Source organism: Heptranchias perlo, unplaced genomic scaffold (genome assembly GCF_035084215.1).
Source record: "Heptranchias perlo isolate sHepPer1 unplaced genomic scaffold, sHepPer1.hap1 HAP1_SCAFFOLD_286, whole genome shotgun sequence".
NCBI classification, from domain to species: Eukaryota; Metazoa; Chordata; class Chondrichthyes; order Hexanchiformes; family Hexanchidae; genus Heptranchias; species Heptranchias perlo.
The window spans coordinates 95,209-121,600 of NW_027139298.1; positions in this window are offsets into that span (position 1 = coordinate 95,209).

Sequence of the window (26,392 nt, forward strand, 5' to 3'; positions counted from 1 at the left end):
TCACAGGGCGATGGGGAGTGGGTCTAATTGGGTAAATTCACAGGGCGATGGGGAGTGGGTCTAATTGGATGAATTCACAGGGCGATGGGGAGTGGGTCTAATTGGATAAATTCACAGGGCGATGGGGAGTGGGTCTAATTGGATGAATTCACAGGGCGATGGGGAGTGGGTCTAATTGGATGAATTCACAGGGCGGTGGGGATTGGGTCCAATTGTGTAAATTCACAGGGCGATGGGGAGTGGGTCTCATTGGGTAAATTCACAGGGCGATGGGGAGTGGGTCTCATTGGGTAAATTCACAGGGCGATGGGGACTGGGTCGAATTGGGTAAATTCACAGGGCGATGGGGACTGGGTCTAATTGGATAAATTCACAGGGCGATGGGGAGTGGGTCCAATTGGATAAATTCACAGGGCGATGGGGACTGGGTCTCATTGGGTAAATTCACAGGGCGATGGGGAGTGGGTCCAATTGGATAAATTCACAGGGTGATGGGGAGTGGGTCTAATTGGATAAATTCAAAGGGCGATGGGGACTGGGTCTAATTGGATAAATTCACAGGGCGATGGGGAGTGGGTCTCATTGGATAAATTCACAGGGTGATGGGGAGTGGGTCTAATTGGGTAAATTCACAGGGCGATGGGGACTGGGTCTAATTGGATAAATTCACAGGGCGATGGGGTGTGGGTCTAATTGGGTAAATTCACAGGGCGATGGGGAGTGGGTTTAATTGGGTAAATTCACAGAGCGATGGGGTGTGGGTCTAATTGGATAAATTCACAGGGCGATGGGGAGTGGGTCTCATTGGATAAATTCACAGGGTGATGGGGAGTGGGTCTAATTGGATAAATTCAAAGGGCGATGGGGACTGGGTCTAATTGGGTAAATTCACAGGGCGATGGGGAGGTGGTCTAATTGGGTAAATTCACAGGGCGATGGGGAGGGGGTCTAATTGGGTAAATTCATAGGGCGATGGGGAGGGGGTCTAATTGGGTAAATTCACAGGGCGATGGGGAGTGGGTCTAATTGGATAAATTCACAGGGCGATGGGGAGTGGGTCCAATTGGATAAATTCACAGGGCGATGGGGAGTGGGTCTAATTGGGTAAATTCACAGGGCGATGGGGAGTGGGTCTCATTGGATGAATTCACAGGGCGATGGGGAGTGGGTCTAATTGGGTAAATTCACAGGGCGATGGGGAGTGGGTTTAATTGGGTAAATTCACAGAGCGATGGGGTGTGGGTCTAATTGGATAAATTCACAGGGCGATGGGGAGTGGGTCTCATTGGATAAATTCACAGGGTGATGGGGAGTGGGTCTAATTGGATAAATTCAAAGGGCGATGGGGACTGGGTCTAATTGGGTAAATTCACAGGGCGATGGGGAGGGGGTCTAATTGGGTAAATTCATAGGGCGATGGGGAGGGGGTCTAATTGGGTAAATTCACAGGGCGATGGGGAGTGGGTCTAATTGGATAAATTCACAGGGCGATGGGGAGTGGGTCCAATTGGATAAATTCACAGGGCGATGGGGAGTGGGTCTAATTGGGTAAATTCACAGGGCGATGGGGAGTGGGTCTCATTGGATGAATTCACAGGGCGATGGGGAGTGGGTCTAATTGGATGAATTCACAGGGCGGTGGGGATTGGGTCCAGTTGTGTAAATTCACAGGGCGATGGGGAGTGGGTCTCATTGGGTAAATTCACAGGGCGATGGGGAGTGGGTCGAATTGGGTAAATTCACAGGGCGATGGGGAGTGGGTCTCATTGGATAAATTCACAGGGCGATGGGGAGGGGGTCTAATTGGATAAATTCACAGGGCGATGGGGAGTGGGTCCAATTGGACAAATTCACAGGGCGATGGGGAGTGGGTCTAATTCGGTAAATTCACAGGGCGATGGGGAGTGGGTCGAATTGGATGAATTCACAGGGCGATGGGGTGTGGGTCCAATTGGATGAATTCACAGGGCGGTGGGGATTGGGTCCAATTGTGTAAATTCACAGGGCGATGGGGAGTGGGTCTCATTGGGTAAATTCACAGGGCGATGGGGAGTGGGTCTCATTGGGTAAATTCACAGTGCGATGGGGACTGGGTCGAATTGGGTAAATTCACAGGGCGATGGGGAGTGGGTCGAATTGGGTAAATTCACAGGGCGATGGGGAGTGGGTCCAATTGGATAAATTCACATGGCGATGGGGACTGGGTCTAATTGGATAAATTCACAGGGCGATGGGGAATGGGTCTAATTGGGTAAATTCACAGGACGATGGGGAGTGGGTCGAATTGGATAAATTCACAGGGCGATGGGGAGTCGGTCTAATTGGATAAATTCACAGGGCGATGGGGAGTGGGTCTAATTGGGTAAATTCACAGGACGATGGGGAGTGGGTCTAATTGGGTAAATTCACAGGGCGATGGGGAGTGGGTCTCATTGGATAAATTCACAGGGTGATGGGGACTGGGTCTCATTGGATAAATTCACAGGGCGATGGGAACTGGGTCCAATGGGATAAATTCACAGGGCGATGGGGAGTGGGTCCAATTGGATAAATTCACAGGGCGATGGGGTGTGGGTCCAATTGGATAAATTCACAGGGTGATGGGGAGTGGGTCTAATTGGATAAATTCACAGGGCGATGGGGAGTGGGTCTAATTGGATGAATTCACAGGGCGATGTGGAGGGGGTCCAATTGGGTAAATTCACAGGGCGATGGGGAGTGGGTCTCATTGGGTAAATTCACAGGGCAATGGGGAGTGGGTCTAATTGGATGAATTCACAGGGCGATGGGGAGTCGGTCTAATTGGATAAATTCACAGGGCGATGGGGAGTGGGTTTAATTGGATAAATTCACAGGGCGATGTGGAGGGGGTCCAATTGGGTAAATTCACAGGGCGATGGGGAGTGGGTTTAATTGGATAAATTCACAGGGCGATGGGGAGTGGGTCTAATTGGATAAATTCACAGGGCGATGGGGAGTGGGTCTAATTGGATAAATTCACAGGGTGATGGGGAGTGGGTCTAATTGGGTAAATTCACAGGGCGATGGGGAGGGGGTCTAATTGGGTAAATTCACAGGGCGATGGGGAGGGGGTCGAATTGGGTGAATTCACAGGGCGATGGGGAGGGGGTCTAATTGGGTAAATTCACAGGGCGATGGGGAGTGGGTCTAATTGGATGAATTCACAGGGCGATGGGGAGTGGGTCCAATTGGATAAATTCACAGGGCGATGGGGAGTGGGTCTAATTGGGTAAATTCACAGGGCGATGGGGAGTGGGTCTAATTGGATGAATTCACAGGGCGATGGGGAGTGGGTCTAATTGGATAAATTCACAGGGCGATGGGGAGTGGGTCTAATTGGATGAATTCACAGGGCGATGGGGAGTGGGTCTAATTGGATGAATTCACAGGGCGGTGGGGATTGGGTCCAATTGTGTAAATTCACAGGGCGATGGGGAGTGGGTCTCATTGGGTAAATTCACAGGGCGATGGGGAGTGGGTCTCATTGGGTAAATTCACAGGGCGATGGGGACTGGGTCGAATTGGGTAAATTCACAGGGCGATGGGGACTGGGTCTAATTGGATAAATTCACAGGGCGATGGGGAGTGGGTCCAATTGGATAAATTCACAGGGCGATGGGGACTGGGTCTCATTGGGTAAATTCACAGGGCGATGGGGAGTGGGTCCAATTGGATAAATTCACAGGGCGATGGGGACTGGGTCTAATTGGATAAATTCACAGGGCGATGGGGAATGGGTCTAATTGGATAAATTCACAGGGTGATGGGGAATGGGTCTAATTGGATAAATTCACAGGGTGATGGGGAATGGGTCTAATTGGGTAAATTCACAGGGCGATGGGGACTGGGTCTAATTGGATAAATTCACAGGGCGATGGGGAGTGGGTCTAATTGGATAAATTCACAGGGCGATGGGGACTGGGTCTAATTGGATAAATTCACAGGGTGATGGGGAATGGGTCTAATTGGGTAAATTCACAGGGCGATGGGGAGGGGGTCTAATTGGATAAATTCACAGGGCGATGGGGAGGGGGTCCAATTGGGTAAATTCACAGGGCGATGGGGAGTGGGTCTAATTGGATAAATTCACAGGGTGATGGGGAGTGGGTCTAATTGGGTAAATTCACAGGGTGATGGGGAGTGGGTCTAATTGGGTAAATTCACAGGGCGACAGGGAGTGGGTCTAATTGGATAAATTCACAGGGCGATGGGGACTGGCTCTCATTGGATAAATTCACAGGGCGATGGGGAGTGGGTCCAATTGGATAAATTCACAGGGCGATGGGGAGTGGGTCCAATTGGATAAATTCACAGGGCGATGGGGAGTGGGTCTCATTGGATAAATTCACAGGGCGATGGGGAGTGGGTCTCATTTGGTAAATTCACAGGGCGATGGGGAGTGGGTCTAATTGGGTAAATTCACAGGGCGATGGGGAGTGGGTCTAATTGGGTAAATTCACAGGGCGATGGGGAGTGGGTCTCATTGGATAAATTCACAGGGCGATGGGGAGTGGGTCTCATTGGATAAATTCACAGGGTGATGGGGAGTGGGTCTCATTGGATAAATTCACAGGGCGATGGGGAGTGGGTCTAATTCGGGAAATTCACAGGGCGATGGGGACTGGGTCTAATTGGATAAATTCACAGGGCGATGGGGAGTGGGACTAATTGGGTAAATTCACAGGGCGATGGGGAGTGGGTCTAATTGGATAAATTCACAGGGCGATGGGGACTGGGTCTAATTGGGTAAATTCACAGGGCGATGGGGAGTGGGTCTAATTGGATAAATTCACAGGGCGATGGGGACTGGGTCTAATTGGGGAAATTCACAGGGCGATGGGGAGTGGGTCGAATTGGATAAATTCACAGGGCGATGGGGACTGGGTCTAATTGGGGAAATTCACAGGGCGATGGGGAGTGGGTCCAATTGGGTGAATTCACAGGGCGATGGGGAGTGGGTCAAATTGGGGAAATTCACAGGGCGATGGGGAGTGGGTCGAATTGGGTAAATTCACAGGGCGATGGGGAGTGGGTCTAATTGGGTGAATTCACAGGGCGATGGGGAGTGGGTCTAATTGGATAAATTCACAGGGCGATGGGGAGTGGGTCTAATTGGGTGAATTCACAGGGCAATGGGGAGTGGGTCGAATTGGATAAATTCACAGGGCGATGGGGAGTGGGTCTCATTGGATAAATTCACAGGGCGATGGGGAGGGGGTCCAATTGGATAAATTCACAGGGCGATGGGGAGTGGGTCCAATTGGACAAATTCACAGGGCGATGGGGAGTGGGTCTAATTGGGTAAATTCACAGGGCGATGGGGAGTGGGTCTAATTGGATAAATTCACAGGGCGATGGGGAGTGGGTCTAATTGGATAAATTCACACGGCGATGGGGACTGGGTCCAATTGGATAAATTCACAGGGCGATGGGGAGTGGGTCTAATTGGATAAATTCACAGGGCGATGGGGAGTGGGTCGAATTGGATAAATTCACAGGGCGATGGGGAGTGGGTCTAATTGGATAAATTCACAGGGCGATGGGGACTGGGTCTAATTGGGTAAATTCACACGGCGATGGGGACTGGGTCCAATTGGATAATTTCACAAGGCGATGGGGAGTGGGTCGAATTGGATAAATTCACAGGGCGATGGGGAGTGGGTCTAATTGGATAAATTCACAGGGCGTTGGGGCGTGGGTCTAATTGGATAAATTCACAGGGCGATGGGGACTGGGTCTAATTGGATAAATTCACAGGGTGATGGGGAGTGGGTCTAATTGGATAAATTCACACGGCGATGGGGACTGGGTCTAATTGGATAAATTCACAGGGCGATGGGGAGTGGGTCTAATTGGATAAATTCACAGGGTGATGGGGACTGGGTCTAATTGGATAAATTCACAGGGCGATGGGGAGTGGGTCCAATTGGGTAAATTCACAGGGCGATGGGGACTGGATCCAATTGGATAAATTCACAGGGCGATAGGGAGTCGGTCTAATTGGGTAAATTCACAGGGCGATGGGGAGTGGGTCTAATTGGATAAATTCACAGGGCGATGGGGAGTGGGTCCAATTGGGTAAATTCACAGGGCGATGGGGAGTGGGTCCAATTGGGTAAATTCACAGGGCGATGGGGAGTGGGTCCAATTGGGTGAATTCACAGGGCGATGGGGAGTGGGTCTAATTGGGTAAATTCACAGGGCGAAGGGGAGTGGGTCTAATTGGGTAAATTCACAGGGCGATGGGGAGTGGGTCGAATTGGGTAAATTCACAGGGCGATGGGGAGTGGGTCTAATTGGATAAATTCACAGGGCGATGGGGAGTGGGTCTAATTGGATAAATTCACAGGGCGATGGGGAATGGGTCCAATTGGATAAATTCACAGGGCGATGGGGACTGGGTCTAATTGGGTAAATTCACAGGACGATGGGGAGTGGGTCGAATTGTATAAATTCACAGGGCGATGGGGAGTGGGTCTAATTGGATAAATTCACAGGGCGATGGGGAGTGGGTCTAATTGGGTAAATCACAGGACGATGGGGAGTGGGTCTAATTGGATAAATTCACAGGGCGATGGGGAGTGGGTCTAATTGGGTCAATTCACAGGGCGATGGGGAGTGGGTCTCATTGGATAAATTCACAGGGTGATGGGGACTGGGTCTCATTTGATAAATTCACAGGGCGATGGGAACTGGGTCCAATGGGATAAATTCACAGGGCGATGGGGAGTGGGTCTCATTGGATAAATTCACAGAGTGATGGGGAGTGGGTCCAATTGGATAAATTCACAGGGCGATGGGGTGTGGGTCTAATTGGATAAATTCACAGGGTGATGGGGAGTGGGTCTCATTGGATAAATTCACAGGGCGATGGGGAGTGGGTCTCATTGGGTAAATTCACAGGGCGGTGGGGAGTGGGTCTAATTGAATGAATTCACAGGGCGATGGGGAGTGGTTCCAATTGGATAAATTCACAGGGCGATGGGGACTGGGTCTAATTGGATAAATTCACAGGGCGATGGGGAGTGGGTCTAATTGGGTAAATTCACAGGGCGATGGGGAGGGGGTCCAATTGGGTAAATTCACAGGGCGATGGGGAGTGGGTCTAATTGGATAAATTCACAGGGCGATGGGGAGTGGGTCTAATTGGGTAAATTCACAGGGCGATGGGGAGTGGGTTTAATTGGGTAAATTCACAGAGCGATGGGGTGTGGGTCTAATTGGATAAATTCACAGGGCGATGGGGAGTGGGTCTAATTGGATAAATTCACAGGGTGATGGGGAGTGGGTCTAATTGGATAAATTCAAAGGGCGATGGGGACTGGGTCTAATTGGGTAAATTCACAGGGCGATGGGGAGGTGGTCTAATTGGGTAAATTCACAGGGCGATGGGGAGGGGGTCTAATTGGGTAAATTCATAGGGCGATGGGGAGGGGGTCTAATTGGGTAAATTCACAGGGCGATGGGGAGTGGGTCTAATTGGATAAATTCACAGGGCGATGGGGAGTGGGTCCAATTGGATAAATTCACAGGGCGATGGGGAGTGGGTCTAATTGGGTAAATTCACAGGGCGATGGGGAGTGGGTCTCATTGGATGAATTCACAGGGCGATGGGGAGTGGGTCTAATTGGATGAATTCACAGGGCGGTGGGGATTGCGTCCAGTTGTGTAAATTCACAGGGCGATGGGGAGTGGGTCTCATTGGGTAAATTCACAGGGCGATGGGGAGTGGGTCGAATTGGGTAAATTCACAGGGCGATGGGGAGTGGGTCTCATTGGATAAATTCACAGGGCGATGGGGAGGGGGTCTAATTGGATAAATTCACAGGGCGATGGGGAGTGGGTCCAATTGGACAAATTCACAGGGCGATGGGGAGTGGGTCTAATTGGGTAAATTCACAGGGCGATGGGGAGTGGGTCGAATTGGATGAATTCACAGGGCGATGGGGTGTGGGTCCAATTGGATGAATTCACAGGGCGGTGGGGATTGGGTCCAATTGTGTAAATTCACAGGGCGATGGGGAGTGGGTCTCATTGGGTAAATTCACAGGGCGATGGGGAGTGGGTCTCATTGGGTAAATTCACAGTGCGATGGGGACTGGGTCGAATTGGGTAAATTCACAGGGCGATGGGGAGTGGGTCGAATTGGGTAAATTCACAGGGCGATGGGGAGTGGGTCCAATTGGATAAATTCACATGGCGATGGGGACTGGGTCTAATTGGATAAATTCACAGGGCGATGGGGAATGGGTCTAATTGGGTAAATTCACAGGACGATGGGGAGTGGGTCGAATTGGATAAATTCACAGGGCGATGGGGAGTGGGTCTAATTGGGTAAATTCACAGGACGATGGGGAGTGGGTCTAATTGGGTAAATTCACAGGGCGATGGGGAGTGGGTCTCATTGGATAAATTCACAGGGTGATGGGGACTGGGTCTCATTGGATAAATTCACAGGGCGATGGGAACTGGGTCCAATGGGATAAATTCACAGGGCGATGGGGAGTGGGTCTCATTGGATAAATTAACAGGGTGATGGGGAGTGGGTCCAATTGGATAAATTCACAGGGCGATGGGGTGTGGGTCTAATTGGATAAATTCACAGGGTGATGGGGAGTGGGTCTCATTGGATAAATTCACAGGGCGATGGGGAGTGGGTCTCATTGGGTAAATTCACAGGGCAATGGGGAGTGGGTCTAATTGGATGAATTCACAGGGCGATGGGGAGTCGGTCTAATTGGATAAATTCACAGGGCGATGGGGAGTGGGTCTAATTGGATGAATTCACAGGGCGATGTGGAGGGGGTCCAATTGGGTAAATTCACAGGGCGATGGGGAGTGGGTTTAATTGGATAAATTCACAGGGCGATGGGGAGTGGGTCTAATTGGGTAAATTCACAGGGCGATGGGGACTGGGTCTAATTGGATAAATTCACAGGGCGATGGGGAGTGGGTCTAATTGGATAAATTCACAGGGTGATGGGGAGTGGGTCTAATTGGGTAAATTCACAGGGCGATGGGGAGGGGGTCTAATTGGGTAAATTCACAGGGCGATGGGGAGGGGGTCTAATTGGGTAAATTCACAGGGCGATGGGGAGGGGGTCTAATTGGGTAAATTCACAGGGCGATGGGGAGTGGGTCTAATTGGATGAATTCACAGGGCGATGGGGAGTGGGTCCAATTGGATAAATTCACAGGGCGATGGGGAGTGGGTCTAATTGGGTAAATTCACAGGGCGATGGGGAGTGGGTCTAATTGGATGAATTCACAGGGCGATGGGGAGTGGGTCTAATTGGATAAATTCACAGGGCGATGGGGAGTGGGTCTAATTGGATGAATTCACAGGGCGATGGGGAGTGGGTCTAATTGGATGAATTCACAGGGCGGTGGGGATTGGGTCCAATTGTGTAAATTCACAGGGCGATGGGGAGTGGGTCTCATTGGGTAAATTCACAGGGCGATGGGGAGTGGGTCTCATTGGGTAAATTCACAGGGCGATGGGGACTGGGTCGAATTGGGTAAATTCACAGGGCGATGGGGACTGGGTCTAATTGGATAAATTCACAGGGCGATGGGGAGTGGGTCCAATTGGATAAATTCACAGGGCGATGGGGACTGGGTCTCATTGGGTAAATTCACAGGGCGATGGGGAGTGGGTCCAATTGGATAAATTCACAGGGCGATGGGGACTGGGTCTAATTGGATAAATTCACAGGGCGATGGGGAATGGGTCTAATTGGATAAATTCACAGGGTGATGGGGAATGGGTCTAATTGGATAAATTCACAGGGTGATGGGGAATGGGTCTAATTGGGTAAATTCACAGGGCGATGGGGACTGGGTCTAATTGGATAAATTCACAGGGCGATGGGGAGTGGGTCAAATTGGATAAATTCACAGGGCGATGGGGAATGGGTCTAATTGGGTAAATTCACAGGGCGATGGGGAGGGGGTCTAATTGGGTAAATTCACAGGGCGATGGGGAGGGGGTCTAATTGGATAAATTCACAGGGCGATGGGGAGGGGGTCTAATTGGGTAAATTCACAGGGCGATGGGGAGTGGGTCTAATTGGATAAATTCACAGGGTGATGGGGAGTGGGTCTAATTGGGTAAATTCACAGGGTGATGGGGAGTGGGTCTAATTGGGTAAATTCACAGGGCGACAGGGAGTGGGTCTAATTGGATAAATTCACAGGGCGATGGGGACTGGCTCTCATTGGATAAATTCACAGGGCGATGGGGAGTGGGTCCAATTGGATAAATTCACAGGGCGATGGGGAGTGGGTCCAATTGGATAAATTCACAGGGCGATGGGGAGTGGGTCTCATTGGATAAATTCACAGGGCGTTGGGGAGTGGGTCTAATTGGATAAATTCACAGGGCGATGGGGACTGGGTCTAATTGGATAAATTCACAGGGTGATGGGGAGTGGGTCTAATTGGATAAATTCACACGGCGATGGGGACTGGGTCTAATTGGATAAATTCACAGGGCGATGGGGAGTGGGTCTAATTGGATAAATTCACAGGGTGATGGGGACTGGGTCTAATTGGATAAATTCACAGGGCGATGGGGAGTGGGTCCAATTGGGTAAATTCACAGGGCGATGGGGACTGGATCCAATTGGATAAATTCACAGGGCGATAGGGAGTCGGTCTAATTGGGTAAATTCACAGGGCGATGGGGAGTGGGTCTAATTGGATAAATTCACAGGGCGATGGGGAGTGGGTCCAATTGGGTAAATTCACAGGGCGATGGGGAGTGGGTCCAATTGGGTAAATTCACAGGGCGATGGGGAGTGGGTCCAATTGGGTGAATTCACAGGGCGATGGGGAGTGGGTCTAATTGGGTAAATTCACAGGGCGAAGGGGAGTGGGTCTAATTGGGTAAATTCACAGGGCGATGGGGAGTGGGTCGAATTGGGTAAATTCACAGGGCGATGGGGAGTGGGTCTAATTGGATAAATTCACAGGGCGATGGGGAGTGGGTCTAATTGGATAAATTCACAGGGCGATGGGGAATGGGTCCAATTGGATAAATTCACAGGGCGATGGGGACTGGGTCTAATTGGGTAAATTCACAGGACGATGGGGAGTGGGTCGAATTGTATAAATTCACAGGGCGATGGGGAGTGGGTCTAATTGGATAAATTCACAGGGCGATGGGGAGTGGGTCTAATTGGGTAAATCACAGGACGATGGGGAGTGGGTCTAATTGGATAAATTCACAGGGCGATGGGGAGTGGGTCTAATTGGGTCAATTCACAGGGCGATGGGGAGTGGGTCTCATTGGATAAATTCACAGGGTGATGGGGACTGGGTCTCATTTGATAAATTCACAGGGCGATGGGAACTGGGTCCAATGGGATAAATTCACAGGGCGATGGGGAGTGGGTCTCATTGGATAAATTCACAGAGTGATGGGGAGTGGGTCCAATTGGATAAATTCACAGGGCGATGGGGTGTGGGTCTAATTGGATAAATTCACAGGGTGATGGGGAGTGGGTCTCATTGGATAAATTCACAGGGCGATGGGGAGTGGGTCTCATTGGGTAAATTCACAGGGCGGTGGGGAGTGGGTCTAATTGAATGAATTCACAGGGCGATGGGGAGTGGTTCCAATTGGATAAATTCACAGGGCGATGGGGAGTGGGTCTAATTGGGTAAATTCACAGGGCGATGGGGAGGGGGTCCAATTGGGTAAATTCACAGGGCGATGGGGAGTGGGTCTAATTGGATAAATTCACAGGGCGATGGGGAGTGGGTCTAATTGGGTAAATTCACAGGGCGATGGGGAGTGGGTTTAATTGGGTAAATTCACAGAGCGATGGGGTGTGGGTCTAATTGGATAAATTCACAGGGCGATGGGGAGTGGGTCTAATTGGATAAATTCACAGGGTGATGGGGAGTGGGTCTAATTGGATAAATTCAAAGGGCGATGGGGACTGGGTCTAATTGGGTAAATTCACAGGGCGATGGGGAGGTGGTCTAATTGGGTACATTCACAGGGCGATGGGGAGGGGGTCTAATTGGGTAAATTCATAGGGCGATGGGGAGGGGGTCTAATTGGGTAAATTCACAGGGCGATGGGGAGTGGGTCTAATTGGATAAATTCACAGGGCGATGGGGAGTGGGTCCAATTGGATAAATTCACAGGGCGATGGGGAGTGGGTCTAATTGGGTAAATTCACAGGGCGATGGGGAGTGGGTCTCATTGGATGAATTCACAGGGCGATGGGGAGTGGGTCTAATTGGATGAATTCACAGGGCGGTGGGGATTGCGTCCAGTTGTGTAAATTCACAGGGCGATGGGGAGTGGGTCTCATTGGGTAAATTCACAGGGCGATGGGGAGTGGGTCGAATTGGGTAAATTCACAGGGCGATGGGGAGTGGGTCTCATTGGATAAATTCACAGGGCGATGGGGAGGGGGTCTAATTGGATAAATTCACAGGGCGATGGGGAGTGGGTCCAATTGGACAAATTCACAGGGCGATGGGGAGTGGGTCTAATTGGGTAAATTCACAGGGCGATGGGGAGTGGGTCGAATTGGATGAATTCACAGGGCGATGGGGTGTGGGTCCAATTGGATGAATTCACAGGGCGGTGGGGATTGGGTCCAATTGTGTAAATTCACAGGGCGATGGGGAGTGGGTCTCATTGGGTAAATTCACAGGGCGATGGGGAGTGGGTCTCATTGGGTAAATTCACAGTGCGATGGGGACTGGGTCGAATTGGGTAAATTCACAGGGCGATGGGGAGTGGGTCGAATTGGGTAAATTCACAGGGCGATGGGGAGTGGGTCCAATTGGATAAATTCACATGGCGATGGGGACTGGGTCTAATTGGATAAATTCACAGGGCGATGGGGAATGGGTCTAATTGGGTAAATTCACAGGACGATGGGGAGTGGGTCGAATTGGATAAATTCACAGGGCGATGGGGAGTGGGTCTAATTGGGTAAATTCACAGGACGATGGGGAGTGGGTCTAATTGGGTAAATTCACAGGGCGATGGGGAGTGGGTCTCATTGGATAAATTCACAGGGTGATGGGGACTGGGTCTCATTGGATAAATTCACAGGGCGATGGGAACTGGGTCCAATGGGATAAATTCACAGGGCGATGGGGAGTGGGTCTCATTGGATAAATTCACAGGGTGATGGGGAGTGGGTCCAATTGGATAAATTCACAGGGCGATGGGGTGTGGGTCTAATTGGATAAATTCACAGGGTGATGGGGAGTGGGTCTCATTGGATAAATTCACAGGGCGATGGGGAGTGGGTCTCATTGGGTAAATTCACAGGGCAATGGGGAGTGGGTCTAATTGGATGAATTCACAGGGCGATGGGGAGTCGGTCTAATTGGATAAATTCACAGGGCGATGGGGAGTGGGTCTAATTGGGTAAATTCACAGGGCGATGGGGAGGGGGTCTAATTGGGTAAATTCACAGGGCGATGGGGAGGGGGTCTAATTGGGTAAATTCACAGGGCGATGGGGAGGGGGTCTAATTGGGTAAATTCACAGGGCGATGGGGAGTGGGTCTAATTGGATGAATTCACAGGGCGATGGGGAGTGGGTCCAATTGGATAAATTCACAGGGCGATGGGGAGTGGGTCTAATTGGGTAAATTCACAGGGCGATGGGGAGTGGGTCTAATTGGATGAATTCACAGGGCGATGGGGAGTGGGTCTAATTGGATAAATTCACAGGGCGATGGGGAGTGGGTCTAATTGGATGAATTCACAGGGCGATGGGGAGTGGGTCTAATTGGATGAATTCACAGGGCGGTGGGGATTGGGTCCAATTGTGTAAATTCACAGGGCGGTGGGGAGTGGGTCTCATTGGGTAAATTCACAGGGCGATGGGGAGTGGGTCTCATTGGGTAAATTCACAGGGCGATGGGGACTGGGTCGAATTGGGTAAATTCACAGGGCGATGGGGACTGGGTCTAATTGGATAAATTCACAGGGCGATGGGGAGTGGGTCCAATTGGATAAATTCACAGGGCGATGGGGACTGGGTCTCATTGGGTAAATTCACAGGGCGATGGGGAGTGGGTCCAATTGGATAAATTCACAGGGCGATGGGGACTGGGTCTAATTGGATAAATTCACAGGGCGATGGGGAATGGGTCTAATTGGATAAATTCACAGGGTGATGGGGAATGGGTCTAATTGGGTAAATTCACAGGGCGATGGGGACTGGGTCTAATTGGATAAATTCACAGGGCGATGGGGAGTGGGTCAAATTGGATAAATTCACAGGGCGATGGGGAATGGGTCTAATTGGGTAAATTCACAGGGCGATGGGGAGGGGGTCTAATTGGGTAAATTCACAGGGCGATGGGGAGGGGGTCTAATTGGATAAATTCACAGGGCGATGGGGAGGGGGTCTAATTGGGTAAATTCACAGGGCGATGGGTAGTGGGTCTAATTGGATAAATTCACAGGGTGATGGGGAGTGGGTCTAATTGGGTAAATTCACAGGGTGATGGGGAGTGGGTCTAATTGGGTAAATTCACAGGGCGACAGGGAGTGGGTCTAATTGGATAAATTCACAGGGCGATGGGGACTGGCTCTCATTGGATAAATTCACAGGGCGATGGGGAGTGGGTCCAATTGGATAAATTCACAGGGCGATGGGGAGTGGGTCCAATTGGATAAATTCACAGGGCGATGGGGAGTGGGTCTCATTGGATAAATTCACAGGGCGATGGGGAGTGGGTCTCATTTGGTAAATTCACAGGGCGATGGGGAGTGGGTCTAATTGGGTAAATTCACAGGGCGATGGGGAGTGGGTCTCATTGGGTAAATTCACAGGGCGATGGGGAGTGGGTCTCATTGGATAAATTCACAGGGCGATGGGGAGTGGGTCTCATTGGATAAATTCACAGGGTGATGGGGAGTGGGTCTCATTGGATAAATTCACAGGGCGATGGGGAGTGGGTCTAATTCGGGAAATTCACAGGGCGATGGGGACTGGGTCTAATTGGATAAATTCACAGGGCGATGGGGAGTGGGACTAATTGGGTAAATTCACAGGGCGATGGGGAGTGGGTCTAATTGGATAAATTCACAGGGCGATGGGGACTGGGTCTAATTGGGTAAATTCACAGGGCGATGGGGAGTGGGTCTAATTGGATAAATTCACAGGGCGATGGGGACTGGGTCTAATTGGGGAAATTCACAGGGCGATGGGGAGTTGGTCTAATTGGGTAAATTCACAGGGCGATGGGGAGTGGGTCTAATTGGATAAATTCACAGGGCGATGGGGACTGGGTCTAATTGGGGAAATTCACAGGGCGATGGGGAGTTGGTCGAATTGGGTAAATTCACAGGGCGATGGGGAGTGGGTCAAATTGGGGAAATTCACAGGGCGATGGGGAGTGGGTCGAATTGGGTAAATTCACAGGGCGATGGGGAGTGGGTCTAATTGGGTGAATTCACAGGGCGATGGGGAGTGGGTCTAATTGGATAAATTCACAGGGCGATGGGGAGTGGGTCTAATTGGGTGAATTCACAGGGCAATGGGGAGTGGGTCGAATTGGATAAATTCACAGGGCGATGGGGAGTGGGTCTCATTGGATAAATTCACAGGGCGATGGGGAGGGGGTCTAATTGGATAAATTCACAGGGCGATGGGGAGTGGGTCCAATTGGACAAATTCACAGGGCGATGGGGAGTGGGTCTAATTGGGTAAATTCACAGGGCGATGGGGAGTGGGTCGAATTGGATGAATTCACAGGGCGATGGGGTGTGGGTCCAATTGGATGAATTCACAGGGCGGTGGGGATTGGGTCCAATTGTGTAAATTCACAGGGCGATGGGGAGTGGGTCTCATTGGGTAAATTCACAGGGCGATGGGGAGTGGGTCTCATTGGGTAAATTCACAGTGCGATGGGGACTGGGTCGAATTGGGTAAATTCACAGGGCGATGGGGAGTGGGTCGAATTGGGTAAATTCACAGGGCGATGGGGAGTGGGTCCAATTGGATAAATTCACATGGCGATGGGGACTGGGTCTAATTGGATAAATTCACAGGGCGATGGGGAATGGGTCTCATTGGGTAAATTCACAGGACGATGGGGAGTGGGTCGAATTGGATAAATTCACAGGGCGATGGGGAGTCGGTCTAATTGGATAAATTCACAGGGCGATGGGGAGTGGGTCTAATTGGGTAAATTCACAGGACGATGGGGAGTGGGTCTAATTGGGTAAATTCACAGGGCGATGGGGAGTGGGTCTCATTGGATAAATTCACAGGGTGATGGGGACTGGGTCTCATTGGATAAATTCACAGGGCGATGGGAACTGGGTCCAATGGGATAAATTCACAGGGCAATGGGGAGTGGGTCTAATTGGATGAATTCACAGGGCGATGGGGAGTCGGTCTAATTGGATAAATTCACAGGGCGATGGGGAGTGGGTCTAATTGGATGAATTCACAGGGCGATGTGGAGGGGGTCCAATTGGGTAAATTCACAGGGCGATGGGGAGTGGGTTTAATTGGATAAATTCACAGGGCGATGGGGAGTGGGTCTAATTGGGTAAATTCACAGGGCGATGGGGACTGGGTCTAATTGGATAAATTCACAGGGCGATGGGGAGTGGGTCTAATTGAATAAATTCACAGGGTGATGGGGAGTGGGTCTAATTGGGTAAATTCACAGGGCGATGGGGAGGGGGTCTAATTGGGTAAATTCACAGGGCGATGGGGAGGGGGTCTAATTGGGTAAATTCACAGGGCGATGGGGAGGGGGTCTAATTGGGTAAATTCACAGGGCGATGGGGAGTGGGTCTAATTGGATGAATTCACAGGGCGATGGGGAGTGGGTCCAATTGGATAAATTCACAGGGCGATGGGGAGTGGGTCTAATTGGGTAAATTCACAGGGCGATGGGGAGTGGGTCTAATTGGATGAATTCACAGGGCGATGGGGAGTGGGTCTAATTGGATAAATTCACAGGGCGATGGGGAGTGGGTCTAATTGGATGAATTCACAGGGCGATGGGGAGTGGGTCGAATTGGATGAATTCACAGGGCGGTGGGGATTGTGTCCAATTGTGTAAATTCACAGGGCGATGGGGAGTGGGTCTCATTGGGTAAATTCACAGGGCGATGGGGAGTGGGTCTCATTGGGTAAATTCACAGGGCGATGGGGACTGGGTCGAATTGGGTAAATTCACAGGGCGATGGGGACTGGGTCTAATTGGATAAATTCACAGGGCGATGGGGAGTGGGTCCAATTGGATAAATTCACAGGGCGATGGGGACTGGGTCTCATTGGGTAAATTCACAGGGCGATGGGGAGTGGGTCCAATTGGATAAATTCACAGGGCGATGGGGACTGGGTCTAATTGGATAAATTCACAGGGCGATGGGGAATGGGTCTAATTGGATAAATTCACAGGGTGATGGGGAATGGGTCTAATTGGATAAATTCACAGGGTGATGGGGAATGGGTCTAATTGGGTAAATTCACAGGGCGATGGGGACTGGGTCTAATTGGATAAATTCACAGGGCGATGGGGAGTGGGTCTAATTGGATAAATTCACAGGGCGATGGGGACTGGGTCTAATTGGATAAATTCACAGGGTGATGGGGAATGGGTCTAATTGGGTAAATTCACAGGGCGATGGGGAGGGGGTCTAATTGGGTAAATTCACAGGGCGATGGGGAGGGGGTCTAATTGGATAAATTCACAGGGCGATGGGGAGGGGGTCTAATTGGGTAAATTCACAGGGCGATGGGGAGTGGGTCTAATTGGATAAATTCACAGGGTGATGGGGAGTGGGTCTAATTGGGGAAATTCACAGGGTGATGGGGAGTGGGTCTAATTGGGTAAATTCACAGGGCGACAGGGAGTGGGTCTAATTGGATAAATTCACAGGGCGATGGGGACTGGCTCTCATTGGATAAATTCACAGGGCGATGGGGAGTGGGTCCAATTGGATAAATTCACAGGGCGATGGGGAGTGGGTCCAATTGGATAAATTCACAGGGCGATGGGGAGTGGGTCTCATTGGATAAATTCACAGGGCGATGGGGAGTGGGTCTCATTTGGTAAATTCACAGGGCGATGGGGAGTGGGTCTAATTGGGTAAATTCACAGGGCGATGGGGAGTGGGTCTGATTGGGTAAATTCACAGGGCGATGGGGAGTGGGTCTCATTGGATAAATTCACAGGGCGATGGGGAGTGGGTCTCATTGGATAAATTCACAGGGTGATGGGGAGTGGGTCTCATTGGATAAATTCACAGGGCGATGGGGAGTGGGTCTAATTCGGGAAATTCACAGGGCGATGGGGACTGGGTCTAATTGGATAAATTCACAGGGCGATGGGGAGTGGGACTAATTGGGTAAATTCACAGGGCGATGGGGAGTGGGTCTAATTGGGTAAATTCACAGGGCGATGGGGACTGGGTCTAATTGGGTAAATTCACAGGGCGATGGGGAGTGGGTCTAATTGGATAAATTCACAGGGCGATGGGGACTGGGTCTAATTGGGGAAATTCACAGGGCGATGGGGAGTTGGTCTAATTGGGTAAATTCACAGGGCGATGGGGAGTGGGTCTAATTGGATAAATTCACAGGGCGATGGGGACTGGGTCTAATTGGGGAAATTCACAGGGCGATGGGGAGTTGGTCGAATTGGGTAAATTCACAGGGCGATGGGGAGTGGGTCAAATTGGGGAAATTCACAGGGCGATGGGGAGTGGGTCGAATTGGGTAAATTCACAGGGCGATGGGGAGTGGGTCTAATTGGGTGAATTCACAGGGCGATGGGGAGTGGGTCTAATTGGATAAATTCACAGGGCGATGGGGAGTGGGTCTAATTGGGTGAATTCACAGGGCAATGGGGAGTGGGTCGAATTGGATAAATTCACAGGGCGATGGGGAGTGGGTCGAATTGGATAAATTCACAGGACGATGGGGACTGGGTCTAATTGGGTAAATTCACAGGGCGATGGGGAGTGGGTCTAATTGGGTAAATTCACAGGGCGATGGGGAGTGGGTCTCATTGGATAAATTCACAGGGCGATGGGGAGTGGGTCTCATTGGATAAATTCACAGGGTGATGGGGAGTGGGTCTCATTGGATAAATTCACAGGGCGATGGGGAGTGGGTCTAATTCGGGAAATTCACAGGGCGATGGGGACTGGGTCTAATTGGATAAATTCACAGGGCGATGGGGAGTGGGACTCATTGGGTAAATTCACAGGGCGATGGGGAGTGGGTCTAATTGGATAAATTCACAGGGCGATGGGGACTGGGTCTAATTGGGTAAATTCACAGGGCGATGGGGACTGGGTATAATTGGGGAAATTCACAGGGCGATGGGGAGTTGGTCTAATTGGGTAAATTCACAGGGCGATGGGGAGTGGGTCTAATTGGATAAATTCACAGGGCGATGGGGACTGGGTCTAATTGGGGAAATTCACAGGGCGATGGGGAGTTGGTCGAATTGGGTAAATTCACAGGGCGATGGGGAGTGGGTCAAATTGGGGAAATTCACAGGGCGATGGGGAGTGGGTCGAATTGGGTAAATTCACAGGGCGATGGGGAGTGGGTCTAATTGGGTGAATTCACAGGGCGATGGGGAGTGGGTCTAATTGGATAAATTCACAGGGCGATGGGGAGTGGGTCTAATTGGGTGAATTCACAGGGCGATGGGGAGTGGGTCTAATTGGATAAATTCACAGGGCGATGGGGAGTGGGTCTAATTGGGTGAATTCACAGGGCGATGGGGAGTGGGTCTAATTGGATAAATTCACAGGGCGATGGGGAGTGGGTCTAATTGGGTGAATTCACAGGGCGATGGGGAGTGGGTCCAATTGGATAAATTCACAGGGCGATGGGGAGTGGGTCTAATTGGGTGAATTCACAGGGCAATGGGGAGTGGGTCGAATTGGATAAATTCACAGGGCGATGGGGACTGGGTCTAATTGGGTAAATTCACAGGGCGATGGGGAGTGGGTCGAATTGGATAAATTCACAGGGCGATGGGGAGTGGGTCTAATTGAGTAAATTCACAGGGCGATAGGGAGTGGGTCTAATTGGATAAATTCACAGGGCGATGGGGAGTGAGTCTTATTCGGGTAATTCAAAGGGCGATGGGGAGTGAGTCCAATTCGGGAAATTCACAGGGCGATGGGGATGGGTCTAATTGGATAAATTCACAGCGCGATGGGGAGTGGGTCTAATTGGATAAATTCACAGGGCGATGGGGAGTGGGTCTAATTGGATAAATTCACAGCGCGATGGGGAGTGGGTCTAATTGGATGAATTCACAGCGCGATGGGGAGTGGGTCTAATTGGATAAATTCACAGGGCGATGGGGAGTGGGTCCAATTGGATAAATTCACAGGGCGATGGGGAGTGGGTCGAATTGCATAAATTCACAGGGTGATGGGGAGTGGGTCCAATTGGATAAATTCACAGGGCGATGGGGAGTGGGTCCAATTGGATAAATTCACAGGGCGAGGGGGAGTGGGTCTAATTGGATAAATTCACAGCGCGATGGGGAGTGGGTCTAATTGGATAAATTCACAGGGCGATGGGGAGTGGGTCCAATTGGATAAATTCACAGGGCGATGGCGAGTGGGTCCAATTGGATAAATTCACAGGGCGATGGGGACTGGGTCCAATTGGATAAATTCACAGGGCGATGGGGAGTGGGTCTAATTGGATAAATTCACAGGGCGATGGGGAGTGGGTCCAATTGGATAAATTCACACGGCGATGGGGACTGGGTCTCATTGGATAAATTCACAGGGCGATGGGGAGTGGGTCTAATTGGGTAAATTCACAGGGCGATGGGGAGTGGGTCTAATTGGATAAATTCACAGGACGTTGGGGAGTGGGTCTAATTGGATAAATTCACAGGGCGATGGGGAGTGGGTCGAATTGGATAAATTCACAGGGCGATGGGGAGTGGGTCTAATTGGGTAAATTCACAGGGCGATGGGAGTGGGTCTCATTGGATAAATTCACAGGGCGATGGGGAGTGGGTCTAATTGGATAAATTCACAGGGCGATGGGGAGTGGGTCTAATTGGGTAAATTCACAGGGCGATGGGGACTGGGTCTAATTGGGTAAATTCACAGGGCGATGGGGAGTGGGTCCAATTGGATAAATTCACAGGGAGATGGGGAGTGGGTCGAATTGGATAAATTCACAGGGCGATGGGGAGTGGGTCTAATTGGATAAATTCACAGGGCGATGGGGAGTGGGTCTAATTGGATAAATTCACAGGGCGATGGGGAGTGGGTCTAATTGGGTGAATTCACAGGTTATGGGGAGTGGGTCTAATTGGATGAATTCACAGGGCGATGGGGAGTGGGTCTGATTGGGTAAATTCACAGGACGATGGGGAGTGGGTCTAATTGGATAAATTCACAGGGCGATGGGGAGTGGGTCTAATTGGGTGAATTCACAGGGCGATGGGGAGTGCGTCTCATTGGATAAATTCACAGGGCGATGGGGAGTGGGTCGAATTGGGTGAATTCACAGGGCGATGGGGAGTGGGTCTAATTGGATAAATTCACAGGGCGATAGGGAGTGTGTCTAATTGGGTAAATTCACAGGGCGATGGGGACTGGGTCTAATTGGGTAAATTCACAGGGCGATGGGGAGTGGGTCTAATTGGGTAAATTCACAGGGCGATGGGGTGTGGGTCTGATTGGGTAAATTCACAGGGCGATGGGGAGTGGGTCGAATTGGATAAATTCACAGGGCGATGGGGAGTGGGTCTCATTGGATAAATTCACATGGCGATGGGGAGTGGGTCTAATTGGATAAATTCACAGGGCGATGGGGAGTGGGTCTAATTGGGTAAATTCACAGGGCGATGGGGAGTGGGTCTCATTTGATAAATTCACAGGGCGATGGGGACTGGGTCTAATTGGGTAAATTCACAGGGCGATGGGGAGTGGGTCTAATTGGATAAATTCACAGGGAGATGGGGAGTGGGTCTAATAGGATAAATTCACAGGGCGATGGGGAGTGGGTCTAATTGGGTGAATTCACAGGGCGATGGGGAGTGGGTCCAATTGGATAAATTCACAGGGCGATGGGGAGTGGGTCTAATTGGGTAAATTCACAGGACGATGGGGAGTGGGTCTAATTGGATAAATTCACAGGGCGATGGGGAGTGGGTCTAATTGGGTGAATTCACAGGGCGATGGGGAGTGGGTCCAATTGGATAAATTCACAGGGCGATGGGGAGTGGGTCTAATTGGGTAAATTCACAGGGCGATGGGGAGTGGGTCTAATTGGATAAATTCACAGGGCGATGGGGAGTGGGTCTAATTGGGTAAATTCACAGGGCAATGGGGAGTGGGTCTAATTGGATAAATTCACAGGGCGATGGGGAGTGGGTCTAATTGGATAAATTCACAGGGCGATGGGGAATCGGTCTAATTGGGTAAATTCACAGGGCGATGGGGAGTGGGTCTAATTGGATGATTTCACAGGGCGATGGGGAGTGGGTCTAATTGGATAAATTCACAGGGCGATGGGGAGTGGGTCTCATTGGATAATTTCACAGGACGATGGGGAGTGGGTCTAATTGGGTAAATTCACAGGGTGATGGGGAGTGGGTCCAATTGGATAAATTCACAGGGCGATGGGGAGTGGGTCTAATTGGGTAAATTCACAGGGCGATGGGGAGTGGGTCTAATTGGATAAATTCACAGGGTGATGGGGAGTGGGTCCAATTGGATAAATTCACAGGACGATGGGGAGTGGGTCTAATTGGGTAAATTCACAGGGCGATGGGGAGTGTGTCTAATTGGGTAAATTCACAGGGCGATGGGGAGTGTGTCTAATTGGGTAAATTCACAGGGCGATGGGGACTGGGTCCAATTGGGTAAATTCACAGGGCGATGGGGAGTGTTTCTAATTGGATAAATTCACAGGGCGATGGGGAGTGGGTCTAATTCGGTAAATTCACAGGGCGATGGGGACTGGGTCTAATTGGATAAATTCACAGGGCGATGGGGAGTGTGTCTAATTGGGTAAATTCACAGGGCGATGGGGACTGGGTCTAATTGGGTAAATTCACAGGGCGATGGGGACTGGGTCTAATTGGATAAATTCACAGGGCGATGGGGAGTGGGTCTAATTGGGTAAATTCACAGGGCGATGGGGTGTGGGTCTGATTGGGTAAATTCACAGGGCGATGGGGAGTGGGTCGAATCGGATAAATTCACAGGCCGATGGGGAGTGGGTCTAATTGGGTAAATTCACAGGGCGATGGGGACTGGGTCCAATTGGATAAATTCACAGGGCAATGGGGAGTGGGTCGAATTGGATAAATTCACAGGGCGATGGGGACTGGGTCTAAATGGATAAATTCACAGGGCGATGGGGAGTGGGTCCAATTGGATAAATTCACAGGGCGATGGGGACTGGGTCTAATTGCATAAATTCACAGGGCGATGGGGTGTGGGTCTAATTGGATAAATTCACAGGGCGATGGGGAGTGGGTCTAATTGGATAAATTCACAGGGCGATGGGGAGTGGGTCTCATTGGATAAATTCACAGGGCGATGGGGAGTGGGTCTAATTGGGTAAATTCACAGGGCGATGGGGAGTGGGTCTAATTGGGTAAATTCACAGGGCGATGGGGAGTGGGTCTAATTGGATAAATTCACAGGGCGTTGGGGAGTGGGTCCAATGAGGTGAATTCACAGGGCGATGGGGAGTGGGTCTAATTGGATAAATTCACAGGGCGATGGGGAGTGGGTTGAATTGGGTAAATTCACAGGGTGATGGGGAGTGGGTCTAATTGGATAAATTCACAGGGCGATGGGGAGTGGGTCGAATTGGATGAATTCACAGGGTGGTGGGGAGTGGGTCTAATTGGGTAAATTCACAGGGCGATGGGGACTGGGTCTAATTGCATAAATTCACAGGGCGATGGGGATTGGGTCCAATTGCATAAATTCACAGGGCGATGGGGTGTGGGTCTAATTGGATAAATTCACAGGGCGATGGGGAGTGGGTCTAACTGGATAAATTCACAGGGCGATGGGGAGTGGGTCTAATTGGGTAAATTCAAAGGGCGATGGGGAGTGGGTCTAATTGGTTAAATTCACAGGGCGATGGGGAGTGGGTCTAATTGGGTAAATTCACAGGGCGATGGGGAGTGGGTCCAATTGGGTAAATTCACAGGGCGATGGGGAGTGGGTCTAATTGGATAAATTCACAGGGCGTTGGGGAGTGGGTCCAATTAGGTGAATTCACAGGGCGATGGGGAGTGGGTCTAATTGGATAAATTCACAGGGCGATGGGGAGTGGGTTGAATTGGGTAAATTCACAGGGTGATGGGGAGTGGGTCTAATTGGATAAATTCACAGGGCGATGGGGAGTGGGTCTAATTGGGTATATTCACAGGGCGATGGGGACTGGGTCTAATTGGATAAATTCACAGGGCGATGGGGAGTGGGTCGAATTGGATGAATTCACAGGGTGGTGGGGAGTGGGTCTAATTGGGTAAATTCACAGGGCGATGGGGACTGGGTCTAATTGGATAAATTCACAGGGCGATGGGGACTGGGTCTAATTGGGTAAATTCACAGGGCGATGGGGAGTGGGTCTAATTGGATAAATTCACAGGGCGATGGGGATTGGGTCCAATTGGATAAATTCACAGGGCGATGGGGAGTGGGTCTAATTGGATAAATTCACAGGGCGATGGGGAGTGGGTCGAATTGGATGAATTCACAGGGTGGTGGGGAGTGGGTCTAATTGGGTAAATTCACAGGGCGATGGGGACTGGGTCTAATTGGATAAATTCACAGGGCGATGGGGACTGGGTCTAATTGGGTAAATTCACAGGGCGATGGGGAGTGGGTCTAATTGGATAAATTCACAGGGCGATGGGGAGTGGGTCTAATTGGGTGAATTCACAGGGCGATGGGGAGTGGGTCTAATTGGATAAATTCACAGGGCGATGGGGAGTGGGTCTAATTGGGTGAATTCACAGGGCAATGGGGAGTGGGTCGAATTGGATAAATTCACAGGGCGATGGGGAGTGGGTCGAATTGGATAAATTCACAGGACGATGGGGACTGGGTCTAATTGGATAAATTCACACGGCGATGGGGAGTGGGTCGAATTGGATAAATTCACAGGGCGATGGGGACTGGGTCTAATTGGGTAAATTCACAGGGCGATGGGGAGTGGGTCGAATTGGATAAATTCACAGGGCGATGGGGAGTGGGTCCAATTGGGTAAATTCACAGGGCGATGGGGAGTGGGTCTAATTGGATAAATTCACAGGGCGATGGGGAGTGAGTCTAATTCGGGAAATTCACAGGGCGATGGGGAGTGAGTCTAATTCGGGAAATTCACAGGGCGATGGGGAGTGGGTCTAATTGGATAAATTCACAGCGCGATGGGGAGTGTGTCTAATTCGGGAAATTCACAGGGCGATGGGGATGGGTCTAATTGGATAAATTCACAGCGCGATGGGGAGTGGGTCGAATTGGATAAATTCACAGGGCGATGGGGAGTGGGTCCAATTGGATAAATTCACAGGGCGATGGGGAGTGGGTCTAATTGGATAAATTCACAGGGTGATGGCGAGTGGGTCCAATTGGATAAATTCACAGGGCGATGGGGAGTGGGTCCAATTGGATAAATTCACAGGGCGATGGGGAGTGGGTCTAATTGGATAAATTCACAGCGCGATGGGGAGTGGGTCCAATTGGATAAATTCACAGGGCGATGGGGACTGGGTCCAATTGGATAACTTCACAGGGTGATGGGGAGTAGGTCCAATTGGATAAATTCACAGGACGATGGGGAGTGGGTCTAATTGGGTAAATTCACCGGGCGATGGGGAGTGGGTCTAATTGGGTAAATTCACAGGGCGATGGGGAGTGGGTCTAATTGGGTAAATTCACAGGGCGATGGGGAGTGGGTCTAATTGGATAAATTCACATGACGATGGGGAGTGGATCTAATTGGGTAAATTCACAGGGCGATGGGGAGTGGGTCTAATTGGGTAAATTCACAGGGCGATGGGAAGTGGGTCCAATTGGGTAAATTCACAGGGCGATGGGGAGTGGGTCTAATTGGGTAAATTCACAGGGCGATGGGGACTTGGTCCAATTGGATAAATTCACAGGGCGATGGGGAGTGGGTCTAATTGGGTAAATTCACAGGGCGATGGGGAGTGGGTCTAATTGGGTAAATTCACAGGGCGATGGGGTGTGGGTCTAATTGGGTAAATTCACATGACGATCGGGAGTGGGTCTAATTGGGTAAATTCACAGGGCGATGGGGAGTGTGTCTCATTGGTAAATTCACAGGGCGATGGGGAGTGGGTCTAATTGGGTAAATTCACATGACGATGGGGAG